Source organism: Tursiops truncatus, chromosome 17 (genome assembly GCF_011762595.2).
Source record: "Tursiops truncatus isolate mTurTru1 chromosome 17, mTurTru1.mat.Y, whole genome shotgun sequence".
In the NCBI taxonomy this organism is placed as follows: Eukaryota; Metazoa; Chordata; class Mammalia; order Artiodactyla; family Delphinidae; genus Tursiops; species Tursiops truncatus.
In genome coordinates, this window is record NC_047050.1 from 11,531,534 (window position 1) to 11,551,530 (window position 19,997).

Genomic DNA, 19,997 nt, shown 5'->3' on the forward strand with positions numbered 1-19,997 from the left:
ATTCTAGGTGGAAACTTTAAGAACTAGTTTGCACGTTGGCACATTTCCTTTTTTTCTGCTGACTTACCATCTAATTATCAGCACCGTCTAATAGAAATATAATGCAAGCCATATATGTAAATTTAAATTTTTTAGTAGTCACGTTAAAAAAGTAAAAAGTGCAATTTCCCTGGTGGTCCAGTGGTAAACAATCTGCTTTACAATGCAGGGGACTTGGGTTTGATCCCTGGTCAGGGAACTAAGATCCCACATGCGCGGGGCAACTAAGCCTGTGCGCCGCAACTACTGAGCTCACGTGTCTCAACTAGAGAGCCCACGTGCTGCAAACTACAGAGCCCATGTGCCCTGGAGCCCACATGCCACAACTAAAGAAGAGAAAACCTGCACGCCACAACTAGAGAGAAGCCCGTGCACCACAATGAAGAGGCTGCGCACTGCAACGAAAGATCTCATGTGCCACAACTAAGACCCGATGCAACCTAAAATAAATAAAATAAATAAGTAATAAATAAATCTTAAAAAAAATGGTAAGAAGAAAAAACTAAAATTAATTTTAATGACATAGTTCATTTAACCCAATATATCAGAAATATCATTTCCATAGGTAATCAATATTAAAAATTATTCATGAGAATTTTACATTTCTTTTCCATATTAAGTCTTTGAAATGTGGTGTGTATTTTACACTTACATCTCATTTCAGACTAGCCACATTTCAAGACTCAGCCAGAGATGGCTAGTGACTACCATGTTGGATAGACTAGGCCGTGGCCTGTTAGGATGTATCTATATATCCCACTAAGTCTTAAATTTAACCACCAAAAAACCATGAGCCAGAACTTTAAACGTCTGTGACTTTCGAGACTTAAAAAGATCCTTGGGTTCCCATCTTTGGGTGGGTAGGAGGCTAGACCCTAAGGAAGGCATATTCTCCAATGTTCACTCCAGATGTGGTCAAGGAGGATATTAGAACACAGGGTCAAAGTACATTCTCTGAGGCTTCCCTGGTGGCACAGTGGTTGAGAGTCCGCCTGCCGATGCAGGGGACACGGGTTCGTGCCCCGGTCCGGGAGGATCCCACATGCCGCGGAGCGGCTGGGCCCGTGAGCCATGGCCGCTGAGCCTGCGCATCCAGAGCCTGTGCTCTGCAACAGGAGAGGCCACAACAGTGAGAGGCCTGTGTACCGCAAAAAAAAAAAAAAAAAGTACATTCTCTGCTCCTGAGTTGATCCCTACTACACTTACGCAGTGGGATTTCAGAGTTCAAAATGACTGCTGAATGTATATCATACTTTCCCAAATTTTAGTGGAGAGAGACTATTAGGGCATGAAGAGAAAATACTAGAGCAACTGAGGGATGGTAGAAATACTGAAAACAAAGGGAATGAGAAATTATGGATAAACAAGTAGATTCTCTTTGGGATTATTTAAGGAATAAATTTGGAATTACATTTAAGTACACTGGCTACGGGGCTGATTCCAGAATATAACCCCTTACAGGTGTTGCTCTCTATGTGGCCATGACACCACATGAATTACCGTGAAACAAATCAAACCTGGTGTCAGTCATCATTAGGAACTGCCGTATCCATCCTCCAGACACCAGCCAGGTTGATCACTATAAATGTAAATGGGACTGTTCTATTCCCCCCTGAACGGCTCCAAAGGCTTCCCACTCCCTCCAAGCTGAAATTTAAGCTCGTTTAACATGGTAGCCAAGGCTCTTCATTACGAAGCTCCCATTTTCTTCCGCAGCCTCATTTCTTGTCACTCACTTCCTTTTGTTTTACACTTCAGGAACACCCAAATATTTCGAGTTTCTTGCTCATACCATGATGCTTCCCTTTATTCATATTTTGCTAGAATCCCCTCCCTTCCTGTTTGCCTGGTTAACACCTACTGGTTGCTTAATTCAAGTGCCACCTCAACGAAGTCAGTGCTGTCTTCCAGGATGATTAGATGTTCTCATTTGACCCACCCCAAGGCCTTGCATATCTGTCATTAAACCTATCGCTTTGCATTAAAATTCTTTATTTATGCATAGCTTGTTCTTCAGGGCTTGGCAGATGCTCACTCAGTGTTAATGGAATAAATATTTCTGAAAGACAGAGCCAGTGACCACAGAGAATGGATGCGGGGATCCTTCCCAGAGAGCAGGGTTATCAGGGGTTTCAAAATGTTTCTCAAGTAAGTGGCCGTTGAACAGTTTGTTGCTGAAACAGCAGAATCGGACTGCAGTTTATAGTTCTTCCTTGCATGGCAGTGGCATTTCCATGCCCACAGTGGGTCATAGTCTCCAGAACTTTGTAGTTTTTAGTTGACAGGCCACTGAAATTCTGACGGTGTAAGCCAGTCACCTTTTCCTTGCCAGCGTATCAGAGAAGAATCCCCAATGCCTCATCTTTTACCATGGCTTGCTGACTTCCTAGCATGGAGACAGAGCTAAGACAGAGATTAGAACCCAACGTAGCAGGTTCTGTGGCAGAGGGAGCTACTCATGTGGTAATTGTGATAATGTCTTGTCTGATTGTGCAACCACAGCTAAGGCCGTAATGGCCCTCGACACAGCTACGACATTTAGAGTATATTTTTGGACTATAACATGAAATAACAGACACTTGGTAAGCAACTTTTTATCAAATGCCAAGATTATTAGAAATTTGTGGGACTGTTTGCTGAGGAAACCACCTCTACAGCTTCTTTTCATCTTAAAACTTGTATTGCCTCTTCCTTGTGACTACCTTGGAATCTCACTATGCATTTACATGACCCCCTGACCACAGTGAATTGATTTATGAGTGGACCAATTATAAAACTCCTCAACTGGAGTTTAAAAGTCAACATATTTGATTGCTACAGAGATTGTCACCTGACCTAAGATTGACAAATAAAATCCAAGACTGTTGGGCTTGGTAAAAGAAAGGTCGAAAGTTGTATGATGCAAGACTTGGAAGATGAATGTAACCAATTTGCAAAGAGAAAAGAAATGAAAGATATAGCTCCTGGTAGATTTGAGGAATACTTCCAGCTATTCCTTTGAACCAACTACTCTTCCCACAGTTTTATCACACTTTCTTTGATATAGTGAGGCAACGAATTCCCATTTTTGCTTGCACTTATGTGAATTGGATTTCTGTCAATTGTAGTCAGAAAAATGTGTCAGGTATTGTGCTATGTACTAGCGACTTAAAGATAAAAATACACTAGGGTCCTTATCCCCAGGAGCCCACGTTCTAGTGAAACAATAGTTTTAAGTCAACTGATTACTTTTTTTAAAAAAAAGATTTAATTTTATTTATTTTTGGCTGCGTTAGGTCTTCGTTGCTGTGAGCGGGCTTCCTCTAGTTGTGGCAAGTGGGGGCTACTCTTCGTTGTGGTGCGCGGGCTTCTCATTGAGGTGGCTTCTCTTGTTGTGGCGCACAGGCTCTAGGTGCACAGGTCTCAGTACTTGTCGTGCATGGACTCAGTAGTTGTGGCTTGAGGGCTCTAGAGCACAGGCTCAGTAGTTGTGGCGCACGGGCTTAGTTGCTCCGTGGCATGTGGGATCTTCCCGGACCAGGGCTCAAACCCGTGTCCCCTGCATTGGCAGGTGGACTCTCAACCATTGTGCCACCAGGGAAGTCCCCAACTGATTTCTTTTATACAGAGTATCTCATCTATTATTTTAGCAACTCTGTGAAATAGATATTATCATTGCAGTAGACTCTCTTGTTTTTCACAATAGATACATGTAGAGATCTTGGGAATCCCAAAGTTGAAGATATAGTAGAGAAGTAGACTCTGCATTATGTATTTTAAATTAATAAATGGAATATTGAATTTGATGGTATACGCATTCCTGTTATAGTATTAGAGACACAATCAATTAAGCATTCTTCTATTCTTTTATCCAAAACTTTTGTTTAAGAGCTACATCTCTTTTTATTGAACGATTTTCCCTACGAAAATAAATTTTAAATAAACCATGAACATAATTGCTTACGTGACATCAGGAAGAAAACAAAGCTCTATTGAGTTGTCTGCGGATGTTGGTAAGCTGACTAAGCACAGCAGCCTCACAGCAAGCATAATTTAAATGGGTACCTCAGCCAAATGACAAATTATTTCATGTTACGAACCTTCAGGTGATCCTAATATAAATGTAGCCATGAATCTTAAATTATGGAATATTCATATCCTACTGTATTTATAAATGAAGCAACAGAGAATCAGGGAAGGAAAGTGACACAAGATAATAATACACCCGTTAAGGAGGCTAGACTTGGGATTCAATCATATTGGCTTATCTTCTGGTTCGGAATTCCCTGCCCTGTTAAAGTAAGGAGAACAAAAGATTCACCTCTATGGTGGATTAAAGATGGTCACAAAATCTTTGGCACTTCTCCCACTGAAAGTGGAGTCTATGTTTCCTCCACTTGAACCTAGGTGGGTGCTGTGACTGCTCTAAAGGACAGAATATGGTGAAGATGACACTCTGACAGTTTTTGGGTCCAGGCCTTAGGAGGTTGATGCCTTCCACTTCCTGTCATTTGGAACACTCACTCTTGGAAGCCATCCTCCAGGTAGAAGTGTGGCTACCCTGAGAGCCCCATGTTGTGAGAAGTCAAAGCCCTGTGAAGAGGACCTGGAGAATGAGACACTATGTGGCCCAAGAGAGAGACCAAGGAGCACCGAGATGCTAGACATGAGTGAGACATATGACCATCTTGGAAGTGGATACCCAGCCCCAGTGACCCCAGCTGACCACAAACAGATCAGACACACAAGTTGCCCAGCTGAGGTCATCCAAATTCTGAACCTCCAAATTTTGAGCAAATAAAATAGTTGTTTGGGATACTGAATTTTGTGGTAGTTTGTAATGCAGCAATAGAAAACAGGAACAGATATAGGTGCCCCTCATTACAAAAACCGAAAACATGTGGCATTGATTTGGGGACTGAGCAGTGGGCAGAGATTGAAAAACAGTGTTAATGGAGAAGGACAGGAGGTTATTATTGAGGTCTGGCAAGAGGGAAACCTCTATTTTTTGGTTGTAGAAGGTTTAATAAAACTGTCACCTGACGTATTTTGGAAAATATAAAATGTACCTAATAAACTAGCGGATCTCAATAAGTAGATTTCCAGGCAGAATGTTAAGAGTGCCAAACAGTTCTTGTATCTGCATACAGTAAAGTATAGATAGGGAGAAATTAGCTAAAGATGTTATTCAATTTTTTAGCAGAATTTAGAGGAAATATATAGAACCCAGGACTTGTTGGCTTCAAAACAGCACTATTTCTGATCTGCTTTCCAGCTAAGAACATACTTTTAGCGCAAGAAATAGCCTCCAGGTAAAAGTAAAAACCAGGGCAGTGAAACAAAGTAAAAGCAAGACTCAGGTCAAAGCTGCAAGCATAAATCCCTGTGATAAGATCTCAGAAACGTTGAAGTTGATGCCCTATCGGCTAGACAAAAGATTTTAAGTGCCTTATCATCCTTCTCTATTAAGCAATAGATTCTAGTAATCTTAAGGCTACTGTACCATCCTTAAGCAGATTTCCAAAAGGCCAAAGGCAGAGAAAAGCCTATCTCAAAAGGATTTGTGGGTAAGACTTTGATCTAACAGAATGGATTATAGTTTGATATACAGGAATCCCACAATGTTTTTAAAGGAATTAAACCACCTTGGAGTGAAAGGGTCAGAGACAATATCAAATTAAAAAGAGGGCTTTGGACCCCTAAACTAATACAGGAAGGACTCAGGCTGAGAAACTTACTCAGCAGAAAACATAGGCTATATTTTATGGAAAATGAAGACTGTCTTAGAGGGCAGAACCAAGAGCCCAAAGGTCAAAAGCCAAGAACCACAGAGAATCATACCAAGGCTGCAGGTCTAGAGCTTCATCAAGAAACTGGCAACATGTGCCTACCTGGATGTCATATTGCTATGGAACAGTGACTGCTTTGTGTCCCCTGTCTTCCCCATTTTTGAAAGGGCATGTCTACACATGACTGCCCCAGCATTGTGTGTGTGTGTGTGTGTGTGTGTGTATGCATGTGCGTGTCCGTGCACGCACACGCACGTGTGTGTGTGTGTGTGTATGAAGGAAACTTACTTTCTTATTCAGAGGAGGACTTCAGATTGAGAGGATATATACCTGAGGAACCAAATATAAGGAGGCTTATCTGCACCTCTCCCTGAGATCTGCAATTTAAACCTAACGACACAATGGGGTGAGACTTCTGGGGACTGTGGAAGGGGGATAGTGCATTTTGCATGTGGGAAGAATATAATACTTTGTGACCACAGAGCAGACTGTGGCCACCAATTCTTTGACACTCCTCCCACTGATGAGTGGGGAGTTTGGGTCCCTCCCCTTGAATCTGGTTAGATTCTGTGACTGTTCTGGTCAGTTGAATATGGCTAAAGTGAAGTTGCACCAGTTTCTGAATCCAGGTTTTAGGAAATAGGCAAGTTTTTTTTTTTCTTTTAATTTCTATTGGAGTATAGTTGACGTACAATGTTGTGCTGGTTTCAGGTGTATGAAATTGGCACCTTTCACTTTCTGTTTCTTTGAAGTCAGCCACTTGAGAGGGATGGCTATCCTGATACCACCGTGCTGTGAGAAGCCCAACCATGTTGGAGAGGCCTTGGAGGATAAGACATCATGTGTGGGGAGAGAGAGGTCATAGAGAACTGATGTGCCACATATGAGTGAAAGAGTCATCTTAGAGGTAGATCATCCAGTCTCAGCCACCACAGATACCTCACGGATCAGAAATAAACCCTTCTAGAATTCATAATATATAAACATCATGAGCAAAATAAACTGGTTGTTTTAAGTCACTAAGTTTAGGGTAGCTTATTATACAGCCATAGGTAACCAGAACAACTTCTATTTTGAATTCACTATTTAACCCAAAGCACTTGCTCTCCCCATTCATAGAATTTGTTAGTTATATTTACAAAATTTGAATCTGACATTATGATTTCTGTTGATAGATGTGGCAGAAGTGATGTCTTAGTTCTGAGCCTAGGCCCCAAGAGGCTTATGTGCTTCTGTTCTTTCTCTTGGAAAGTTTAGAAGTTGAATAAATGAGTCATCCCAACTGACCGCCCCCCCTCCCCAGGCTCCACCCAGTTGACTGTATACTTATGAGCAGCCCAGCTGAGATCATCTGAGCCCAGCCTGGACCAGAAGAACCCACCCAGTTGGACCCAGTCTAAATTGCCAATGTGAAGAATCATGAACTAAAAAATGGTTGTTGTTTTAAATTGTAAGTTTTGAAGTGGTTTGTTACATAGCACTAGCTAACTGGTATATTAACCTTCTATTTGATTTATTGTCAACCAAGAACAAGGTGGAGAAGTACTGGTAGTTCTGTCCAGTTTTACGTAATTTATTTATTTATTTTCTTTATAAACGTGAAGATGAAACCAATAAACTAACTTTTAGTATTTCTCTGTGGCAGAAACAATGAAAATATACCAACACTGTAACATTCCTGCCCAAAATTCAAAAGCTGAAACCAATTATAAGAAAAATCAGGCAAACTCCAATTGAGGGACGTTCTTCAAAAGTGTCAAGGTCATGAAAGACAAGGAAACATCAAGAGACTATTACAGTTTGAAGGAGACTAAAGAGACATGACAAAAAAATATAACACATGATTCTGGACTGGATTCTTTTACTATAAATAGCAATTTGGGGACAACGGACAAAATTTGGGTGGAGTCTAATGGCTTAGATGGTAGCAGTGCATCAGTGTTAATTTACCAATTTTGATCTTTCTTTGGGGGGCGTGTTAAGTGGGAAATGTCTTTGTTTATAGGAATTATGTACTAAAGTATTTGGAGGTTTGGGGGCAGCATGTAGACAGCTTACTCTCAATGGTTCAGTTTTTAAAAAATTAAAAAAGAAAAGAAAAAATATTATAGAAAAGAGAAATATTGGTAGGGAAGTTCTGGTCCTGCAAGATAATAAAGAACAGGGACCTCCCAGTTAAGTCAATAATTTGTTCTTGATAATCAGACTTACTGCCCCAAAGGTGCTGACTGAGAGCCTATTTCCCACTATTTTTATGGGAAAAATTAAATGGTTGGTACATTAACATAAAACACCCAACTAATTTTCCTAACATAAAACCAGAACAAAGTAAAATACCTGTATATCAGATACATTAGGTTAGTACATAATATGTTTAAAACATCACTTTCTCACCAAACTGAATGGTTATTAACAAACTTTTGCTTTGTATGTAATATCCTAGATGTAATCCCCGTTGCTGTCACTTAGTGTGATTTTCAAAATGGTCTACACATTATTATATCGATATGACTCTATTCTGCTAATTTTATTTCACTCAAGACTTATTATGTATTTTTATTATTATTTATTAACTCAAGTCTTATTCTATCCATAGTTTTGCTTAAAATGTGGTATTGAGTTTTATGGAAAAACATCAAAGTTTCCTATGTAACCAGTGGTGAAAAAAATATTGTACCAAAAATAAGTATGTTCAATGATGTCTGTGTAGTACAGTCCAAGAGGCATTCTAATGAAAGAAAATGTTACCTCTGGAGACATATGGGTTGTGCCCGTATATTGTAAAGCTACAATAATTTCAGCTGTAAGTCTTAAACTGATGGCTCAATAAAACAGAACACATTGACCCTCAAATGTAAGAATTACTTCTGTGCCACACATTATAAATATTCAGCAAATAAATAAGAGTATTAGCTAACTATTGAGAAAACAGCTTAGAGCAATACATCATTATGGATACTAATTCCATATAAAGAGTTAAACAGAAAATCTGAAAGAAAATGGAATTGAATTTGTCCATTTTATACATGGAGAAAGGTTTCCTAAGTTTAAAAGCAACTTCTTCTTTAAAAGAAGTCAATGAAGGGAAAATACACATATTTGGTTAAAAAATTTAAAATATGGGTGTATGAGTTTAAAAGTGAAACAAATATTTATAGCGAATAGCAGACCAAAATATTAAATAGTATGAGCTCTCACAACTACATAAGAGAAACATTAAGACACTGATAGAGATGTGGGAAAGATCACAAAAAGACAGTTTGTTTATCAGAGAAGAAATACAAGTAGTGAACCAAATTATGAAGAAAAGAACTCTGCGGGGACTATCATAGCCATCAATTAAATCAGAGAAGTCATTAAAAATATCACAAAATCCAAAGGCAAGAAGGGTGTGTGATAAACTAACTGGGTACTCTGCACATAACTAGTGTCTGTATAAAAGAACAGAACCCTTTGGGAAAGTAATTTGACACGCTGACCCAAGAGTTATAAATATTAATACTTTTTGATCCACTGTATTTTTTGGAATTTGCTATTCTTTTCGCACAGAGATGATCATTACAAAGTTGTTTATAAAATCAGAAGAAAATGTGTGTGTTGGAGTTGGCGGTGGGGGGCAAACGGAACAGCTACTGGCTAAGTAAGCTATGGTGCCAACACTTTATATAATAGCTTGAAGTTGTTAAAAATGACTCTAAAAATGAACAAAGGTGAAGACACAACCTTTCAAAAAAAGTAGAACACAAAGTTGTATACCTTGTATAATCATCCAACTTCGCCACATAAGAACCAATACATACAGATAAGTGGTGAGGTTATAACCAGGATATTAACAGCGGATGTAAGAAGTGATGAGATGATAAAAGATTTAAAAAAAAAACCTTTTCTCTGTGTTTCCAAATTAGAAAAGAATATACATTGCTTTTATACTTAAAAAATAGAGTATAGAGAAGAGATGATATTTTGTTGCTTGCAGTCAAGTGGAAACATTTTCTTATCCAACTATTTAACAAGCATCACCAAAAGTCCAAGAAACAATCATACAGATGCCGGTGACTGCGCCCTGGAAAGCACAATTGGATCATAGACCACTGTAAAAAGCCACTATCCTACAAGGAGCTGATGACAACTCTAAATAAGGCTGAGGTCATGTACCAACCAACCTGCCCAAGGAGACTTTCCATAGAGTCATAGCTGCTGTAATACTTTACAAGGCTTCATAAACACATCAAATACACTGGCCAGGAAATAAGCCTGGTAGTTAGGTATTTTTGTTGATGTTCAACATAAAGTGGGTCTGTGTTTTTCAGCTTTTCATGAGGTTAAGGTCACTGTGTTTTTCCATTATAAAATTGCTTTTGGAAGAAAAAACCCAGCAGTCCCACCGTACAGTGCGTTTTTCACGTAGGAGCAACCAGTAGAAGGATCCAGTTTTCGTTTTTCAAAGATTATATAAAAAGTTCACACTGGACTCGTGCTTGTAGTATTTTAAATCAAGGAAGGGCATTGGTGATATCATTTTACTTGTAGTTTTGCTGCTTCTTAGACTGCAGGATGTTTGAAGTGAAAGTAATACAGTAGGGGGTAATCTTCCGTTTAGCTTTACAATTCTATCAGCAAAACGCCAGGAGAAAAGGACTATCATGTTCTCTTTGAATTGCGTTTTTTGCAACCTGAGATTCAAGTTCGGGTTTCTTGACGCACCCCTGGGCAATGAATCTGAATTAATTATTATGTCCAATTTCCTCCACCTAGCCTCTAAGACAAGCGCAAACAAGCCAGCAATGGTTACCCTCATGGCCACTAGAGATTCTATCAAAGGAAAGTGCAGATCAGTACAGTGTTCTGCTGATAAGAATTTATCCGTTGAGAAAGATCGAAGGCAGAATCAGGATGGCACAAATTGAAAGCTATTGGATACACTTAATATCTTCTAGTTTAATTCACACCTTCCAGGTATGGATTAAAACACATCACAAAGAGCTTTGCTGTAATGGTTCAAGGAGGTGATTTCTTTCTTTCTTTTTGTAACTCTACGAGAAATTTACCGGGCACTGTCCACAATGCAGAAGGCAGGCCTCATGCCAGGTTGTGTGTGTGCTAGTTGGTTTGCCTCCCATTCTTATGGAGAAAACAGTTGTTTTTTTTTTTTGCAGTACGTGGGCGGGCCTCTCACTGTTGCGGCCTCTCCCCCTGCGGAGCACAGGCTCCGGACGCGCAGGCTCAGCAGCCATGGCTCACGGGCCCAGCCGCTCCGCGGCATGTGGGATCTTCCCGGACCGGGGCACGAACCCACGTCCCCTGCATTGACAGGCGGACTCTCAACCACTGCGCCACCAGGGAAGCCCCCAAAACAGTTTTTTTTTAATGACAGTTCTGAGATTTTTCCTCCTTAAAGAATGACTCATGAAAACAAAAAAGCAGATTCAGGCTTTTTTGAAGTTTCTGCTTCTCTGAAGATTTGAAAGGACTGGTACCCACCCTCAAAATGTCTTATTTCCTGTGATATAGTTCCCAATAAATAGTGAGTGGATTACCAAAGGAATTTCATCACTTTGTCCTCTGAAAACTGCACTTGCTCTCAGATTGTCTTTTTGCCTTGGCTGTAATTCTCCATAAAATCTATTAATGAAGCACTACAAAGGCCGGAGTTCTATTGCCACAAACCAACGAATACCTAGGCCACCAGAAGCTGGGAAGAGGAAAGGAAAGATCCTCTACTCAGAGGCTTCGGAGGGAACACGGCCCTACTGACACTGACGTTAACTTCTAGCCTCCAGAACTGAGAGAATAAATTTCTGTTGTTTTAACCCACCCAATCGATGGTACTTGTTATAACGTTCCTGGGAAACTAACAAAGCAGTGGAGGTGTGCCATGCTTGGGTGAGTATCATTCAGTATCATGTGTGAGATACCTCTTCTGCAGAAAGGAAATGGAGATAAAGAAAAAAACTCTTTTTTCAAAGCTGTATAGGAGTTTGGGGTTGTTGACTATGAAATTTTGTGACTGGCTAGACAACTGCAAAGCTCATCATCAAGTTCCCTAATGTTCACTGAAGGTCCTGATGTCTCACCCATGTAATCCATGTCTTGATAAGGTTGATTAAGGTAGCATAAATGACCTGGGTGACCAAGCCACTCAGGCAGTGATTAAAGGCCTGAGCCAGGAGTCTGCCTCCAAGAATTGCTCCCAGAAAATCAAGATTGGGCCCTTGTAGGGTAAATGATCCCTATCTTAGCTCTGGTCTAAGGATTCTCAGTTGGAAGTGGGATCCAGGTGTGGCCTTGGGATTCCTGGCTGTCCCTGTGTTGTGAGGCTGTGTCCTGGGCATGGCAGGTGTCAGGGCAAAGTGCAGGATCGACAGACTGGTTCTGCTTTGAGGTTAATGCTGGAAAGGCCTGAGTGGACTGATACCGACTGCTGAGAGCTGGCTGTGCTGAGAAGGATTCTGATGCTACACCTGGGCCCCGTGGACAGAGCTGTGACTGATGGACTCTCATTCGTGAACTTATATGAGGACATGGGGTTGGGGAATGTCTGAGCCTTGGCCATGGACTTGGCGACCTAGGGCTAAGGCATGCCTCCTACAGGCTAAAGTAGTTGATAATGGAAGACTGAGAATTACTGTTCCAAAACTGAATAATCCAAGCTGGTTAGCAGTTTGTTTATGATTTAGATCTTAAGAGTCCCGGTCTGGGAAAGATTCACACCTCCACCAGTCCCCTGGGAACTTGGAGCAGTCAGAGTCCTGAGGGAAAGGACCCTCTCTAGCACAGTAACTGAGGTACTTTTACTAAAAGGACTGTTTGCAAAGATGCGGGTAGGGTTTAGAGAGAGCAGCAAAGGACACGGCTTACTTTAGGCCGGTCAGAGCAGGAAGCCATTTCTACACTTCGATGGGAAGGGGCGAGGGAAGGGAGACTGCTCTGCGGAGAGGCTCCTGATGGGGGCTGTGCGTCCTGGAAAAGCTTGCGGACAAACTGCGGGGGCCTGGATAGAACAGAAGCAGGCGAAGAAGCAGCCAGTCTCCCTCTACCTCCTGCTGGTGACTCCCACTGGAAGCGGGAGGGGGATGCAGTCCACACAGCCAGCCTCTGGGGGCACAGAGCAGGGTGTGGACATGGATAGAAAGGCTGCTGAGAAAATGGAGGTTAGCCACACAGACATCTTCAGTCAGAACCCTTCTGACTGCAGGTGACGGGACCCTATCCTGATCTAACAAAGGAGACCAAAAAGGAGTCTCTGAGGAAAACGAACAAGCTTGTTTGAACCTCAGGAAAGCTGAACCACGATTTAAGCGCTGCCATCTTGAGTTCTCATCGCCACCTTTCTCCCTGCTTCAGCTTTTTTTTTTTTTTCTTGGCGGTACGCGGGCCTCTCCCTGCTGTGGCCTCTCCCGTTGCGGAGCACAGGCTCTGGACGCGCAGGCTCAGCGGCCATGGCTCACGGGCCCAGCCGCTCCGTGGCATGTGGGATCTTCCCAGACCGGGGCACGAACCCGTGTCTCCTGCATCGGCAGGCGGACTCTCAACCACTGCGCCACCAGGGAAGCCCCCTCTGCTTCAGCTTTTTATTCCCTTACATCAGTTTCGTCCGTCAGCGGCTTCTACCCTTGTACCTTCAACACCAAAGAGAGACGAAATCCCTACGTTCAGTGTGAGAAGCTTCAGGACTGGTTTGAGGTTCACACCCACTGACGGGTCCTAACAGAGCAGCTGCTTCCAGGGCTTCAGGGTGCTCTGACTGGCTGACCCCATTAGATCCTCTGCTTAGAGGCTTGGGTTGGAGAGAGGAAGAAGTCCCCAGAAAAGGGAGCCAGTCCCAGAAAGAGGGAAGGGTCCTGCGCCAAAAAGAAGAACAGGTGCCACTGCAGGGAGAACATGGAAGCGCGGCTGAGGATGGGGAAATCGAGGAGGGGGAGGGGCATGGCAAGCTCTCTGCCATGACAGGGGCTCAGGCTGAGACCTGTGGAGAAAGGGCAGGAGCGGGCTTTGCCCAGAAACCAGGGCCTTCGCTCAAATCATTCTCCCTCCTGCTCATGTGGCAGACACCTCACTGACTACATTTCAGGCGGCCAAAAAGTGTGAAATTCTCAGCCTGGTGTATGACCTGAGTCTGGCTTTCCTATTCAGTCATGGTGGCTCCCACGCACACTGTGGCCTGGGGTGCATCTCCATCTGTCACAATCCTACTCATCATTCAAGACCCTGCTCGAATCTCACCACCTCCATCAGAGCATCCCCCTTCCCACCTGCAGACAGGAAGCTTTCCATCCCCTGGTCTTCTGTCGCTATCAGAGAGCTATTTAAATATTCATCAAGGGCAGCTTTCCATCAGACTTCTTTCTCTATGTCACCCTCCCAACCGCAAACCTGGGGCCTGTACATTTGAAAGAACCCTGGGAGCAGTGGAAGGAATGGGGATTTGGTGCCTGTTTTGTGCCCTCCCTTCTACTTTACATTCTCCCAGTCGCCTTCTCCTTCCTCTCATTCTTCCTTTCTGCTCTTGGTTCTTCATTTGTTCCTTATAAATATAGTCACTCTTCTTAGACACATTGGGATATATTTAGGATTAGAGTTTGGCCTTTAAAAGCATGTGCCTACAGGGAGATCAGCTCGGTGCTTTGTGACGACCTAGAGGGGTGGGATAGGGAGGGTAGGAGGGAGACGCAGAGGGAGGGGATACGGGGATATATGTATACGTACAGCTGATTCACTTTGTTGTACAGCAGAAACTAGCACACCCTTGTAAAGCAGTTATACTCCAATAAAGACTTGGGGGAAAAGCATGTGCCTGCAACACTAGCTCCTCCCTCTGCCGCGGCTAAGCACGCGGTGAGGCCTGTAGAGCAAATGTGACTGTACTTCCTTTTAGAAACTGACGTGCCTCGTACATGCCAGAGTTGAAATTCCTTAGGGGATACTATTTCTATGAGAACTCTGACAAAAGTATTGATTATGAAGTCAAATTGGTCAGATGTGCAAAGGCATCAAACATCACTTGCCTGTCGGAAGGGAGAGCTTGATCTGACCTCTGCAGCTGTTGCTACGTTATAACTCTTTTGTTCAGATATCTTACCTCAAAATCGGTTTACACTTTTCTGTTAAGAAACAGAAGTGAAACTGTTCATTGAGTGGACTGAGGATTGATGGGCTTTCCTTCTTTCTTTTTTGGTGTTAACCACAGGTGTCTTTAACTGTACACAGCCTTTCTAAATGACCCTTTTGGTTTCTACAGTTACTACTTTGTGGACTAAAGTTCAACAGTTTATGGGTTGGACAATTTGACTTGGTAACCCCCTAAGCACATTAGAAAAACAAAAAACAAAAAACTGTAATATCCCTGTGAAAGGGATCTGCTGCAATTCAGGTAAACAAGAAGTCTTTGAGTTTTATGACTACTAGTTAACAGCACATCTGTGCCAGGCCATAGTAATCAATCAAATAAAATGTAGCTTCTAAATAGTTATCAAATAAAGCCACCATTTTTTTTTATCAGAAGAGGTAAAGGAGAGGACTTAAACCTTTCTGTTACTTCCAGATGTCAAATAAGCAATCCCACCTCTTTCATCTTTTTTCTATCAAATTAAAGAAGGAGGAAGAGACAGAGAGGGAGAGAGACAGAAAGAGAAAGAGAGAGAAGGAAAAAATTTAACTTCTCAAGAATAGGTGCTATGTTTCTTAGATGAAAATCTTTAATTTAGCCGAATAAACTGGAAACTGTAGCACTATTCCTCTTTTGGCACTAAGCCCCCATCATGACATTTCACTGAATCCACATTTCTACACTAATTACTATAAATTTTCTAGCAGTAAAACAGAACAGCAGTACAACAAATATGATGACATTCAAAATGTTCCACTGTGACACATGACTGACCCAAGCTGCAAGGGAGGTTGGGAAAGGGATATTTAGTGTTTCCAGCTCCTATAGTGGAAGATGACCAGAGGAAAAAGGAAGTGAGGAATGACAACCAAGTTAGTCAACCAAGTGAAAGAAATGGCTTGGGCACTGACAAGGGGGTGGGATGTACAGGGTATGTTGAAGAAAGGTCAAGTAGATGGCATTTCACTGGAGCTGAGGGTAGGTGAGAATTAAGAAATGAGATTAGGGAGATAGCTTGGCATCAGGACTCTACCCACCAAATCAAGGAGTTTGGGATTTATCCCTTTAGCAATAGAGACTCACTGGAAATTTGTGAGTAGAAAAGTGACATGATTAAACCAGTCTTTGATCACCAATAATCTGGCCAGAGCATAGAATGTATTGGAAGAGGGTGAGCCTGAAGGAGGGGGCAAGGAGACCACTGCAGTGGTCCTTCCATGAAGTAACAGGACGTGAGTCGGAATGATGGCAGTGGTATTGATTAAAAAGTACAACTATGGGAGAGATTATAAAGTATGAATGATCAGGGCTTGTTGACTAATAGAGGACCAAGAAGAGGGAGCATCAAAGATGACTTCACAGCTTTAAGCCTGGGTAACTGGGAAAATGCATAACAGAAGCAGGAAATCAAGAAGTGAGCTGGTTTTAGGAAGAAGTTGATTAGTTCAGGGTTGTTGTTTTTCTTTTTTTAATTTTTATTTTTTGGCTGCGCCACGCAGCATGTGGGAATCTTACTTCCCGACCAGGGATCCAACCCGTGCCCCCTGCAGTGGAAGCACGGAGTCTTAACCCCTGGACCGCCAGGGAAATCCCTGATTAGTTCAAGCTTAGATGTTGAGTGTGAGGTAGAGGCAGCAGGGCGTGCAATGGAAACATATAACAGGCAGGTAACACGTAGCCCACAAGATGCTGGACATTAAGAATAATGCTGCCTCTGGTGTGTTAGGAGTAGTTCTCTTTCTAAAGGGTGCTGTCATTCCAACAGATTCCTTTGTCAGGTCCCTGACTTAAAGATCCTCTCTATCAACTGCTACAGAAAGATAACTAATCTGGGTAGACAGGAACTAACCAACACAGTTGAGATGCTGTGCCGGAATTGACAAAATCAGGACAGACATTTCAGAATGCTGTCTTTGCAAGGCCTGTTTTGGTCTGATCACGCCTGTTGCTACAGAGTTATCTGAAGCATAAGTTGAGCAAACGGTGATCTCCGTGCATACAGTCATTCACCTTGAGATTAAGAGGACTTGATTTTCAGAGGTAGAGGGAATAAATATGTTTATCAAATTTTCTGCATGGAGTAGGAATACCTTTTTATTTTTTTTAGAAAAAAATGTTAAAAAGAAAAACTCAACCCAGAAAATTAAAATATTGTTCAAAAAGTTTTTGAAGGAGCTATAACAAGGTGATTGCAATCATCCTTATAATAGTATAGCTTTGAGTATTTGACCTTCTTTCCATGGTTTTCACCATGTCAGAGTTTATCTGTACACTGGGATGCTAAGGCAACCAAGAAACACACAGTAGGACTCGAACACTTAAACTAATTTTATGAATGCCAGCTACCAGATTTCCTTTACCTTGTGTTATATAAAGCCCAGAGACCAGCGTTTACATTCTACTTTGGTTTATATTTTGAACACTGTTTTCACTTTATAGAGAATGATGGTTATGAATGTATACCAGATATAATTGTATATGGAGTTACATGATGTACTGATTATGTAAAAGATATAGATGTATGCATCCATGTATGGGGAAGAAAGTGTGTGTCTGTTTAAAAAATGTACATAGGGCAACAGCTACCAAAGAAAAAACATCTCAGAGAACAAACAATAGCAACAAACAATCTTGCTTATATGTGAATTAAAATTAAAGGCTAAGTTTTCTGGATTTTTTTCCAGAAAAAAACAGACATGTAAAATAGTCTAATTGACATCAGAGAGTTATTGAAAATGCCATTGTTTTTGCTCTGGCACTTTCTACAATGAGCGTCCTTGTCAGGCAGGGGCCTGGGGAAGCAGGGACGTCTGGGAAAGAGGGCGCAGATGTGAGTAATAACGGTGACAGGGGCTGGTCAGGAGACTCATTGGGGTCCGGAGGACACCAGTGCTGGGAAGCAGATGGGTCCACTTAAGGTAATCAGTCAGAAACTGGGCAATTCAACTCCAGAAACATGCATCAACTCAAACTCTGGTGAACAATGCAGTCAAACCCCTGCCTTCACCATTTCAACTTGTAGAAAAACTGAGTTCTTGTTCCTCGGCCCTGACAAAAATGCTTGGAAACCCTCCATGTCAAACCTTGAGTCCTATCAGGCCATTTCGGCTCATTTCTTGCTTTAGGCGCTTGGCTGTAACTGACTGAGTTGCTTGGCCAGGACTCCTGCCCCCTGGTGCCTAAACCCTTTGCCTGGTGGGTCACTGACTCCATGGCCCCCAAGGCTCCTCACCTGATTTCTCCCTTCTTCTCTCAGAGGCTGGAACCTGTTTGCCTACAAGACCTTTCTGAGCCTCTACCATCTGGTCTTTGCCTCCCCCCGCAGCCCTCCCCATCCCTCTTCCTAGTTGATCCCGATCCTGGCTCCTAAGCCTTTCCACACTGAATCGTGAAAAGGAAGATCTCCAGGAGTGCAAGTTCTTCAACACTGTAAGCTTGGTCAAAGCTGGAATGTGCCTGTGAAGTTGAGTGCTGCTTGCCCAGCGCCCAACAGTGCCCACACGTGCTTGGCACAGAAGAGACATGAACAGAAGAATAAAAAATGAAAGTAAGCCGAAAATGTATTATTTATCCCGAGTAGGAAACTGACAAAGATTTTTAATATGGATTGAAACAAAACGTGTTTCTGCTTAATCATCAGCTTATTAGGACATTTTAAAAATGAAAGTTTATCTATTTATAATTAAGTGAGATTTAAATCCTAAGTATAATATTTCATGCTGGCGTCCTCAACGTCTCTCAAACACATCAAGCAGCCTCCCACTCTAAGGCCTTTGTATGTGCTATTGCCTCTGCCTGGAATTTTCTTCCCTCAGTCACTGCAAGGCTCATGAGTTTTCTTCTTCCACGTCTCTGCTCAAATGTCACCACAGCAAGGAGGCCTTTTCCTGACTCCCCATCTGAAATAACACCACCCCATCACCTCTAGATCCTTTGCCTGGCTTCATTTTCTCTTCACCTGACATCCTACATTCATGGGTCCGTTTCTGTCTCCTCCCACTGGAACTGTATAAGCTTCATGAGGGAACACCTTTCTTTTCTTCACTACTGTATCCTCACTCCCTGGAATGGTTCCTGGTATAAGGCAGGTGCTCAGTAACTATTTTAATGAATGAATGACTGAAGGCAGACACTGAAATACGCACTTTTAAATCTGATGCTTGAAACTACAATCTTGATCAGTACTTCATTTCAATGGAGTAACCATTATTGTTGGACCGTATAAGAAATTATGAAAGCAAACAGCCTACTGCATTTAATTTTACTGCATTTAACTACAGACTAAATGTATGTTTACAAACCTCTGATACTGGGGTACATTTTCCTCTTATTTACCCTTTTGATTCCCATTAATCTACTCTAAAATATGTTACTGCTTACTCGGTAATATTTATCTGCAGGGTAAATAAGACAGGGTTTCCCTGGTGGTGAGCGGTTAAGAATCCGCCTGCCAATGCAGGAGACATGGGTTCGAGCCCTGGTCCCGGAAGATCCCACATGCCGTGGAGCAACTAAGCCCGTGCACCACAACTACTGACCCTGAGATCTAGAGCCCGCGAGCCACAGCTACTGAAGCCCGAGCGCCTAGAGCCCATGCTCCGCAACAAGAAAAGCCACTGCAATGAGAAGCCCGCGCACCGCAGCAGAGTAGCCCCCACTCGCTGCAACTAAAGAAAGCCCGCGTGCAGCAACGAAGACCCAACACAGCCAAAAATAAACAAACAAATAAGACAGAACGTCTGCCTCCTAGACCCACACAATGAATCATAAAAGTACAGAGCCATGTTACGTATAGCAAAAGCAGACCTCTTCAAGCACACTCATGTTTAATCTTTATTATTATTATTATTAATTAATTAATTAATTTTTTTACACAGCAGGTTCTTATTAGTTATCTATTTTATACATATTAGTGTATACATGTCATTCCCAATCTCCCAATTCATCCCACCACCACTCCCACCCACCGCTTTCCCCGCTTGGTGTCCATACGTTTGTTCTCTACATTTGCATCTCTATTTCTGCTGTGCAAACTGGTTCATCTGTACCATTTTTCTAGGTTCCATATATATGCGTTAATATAC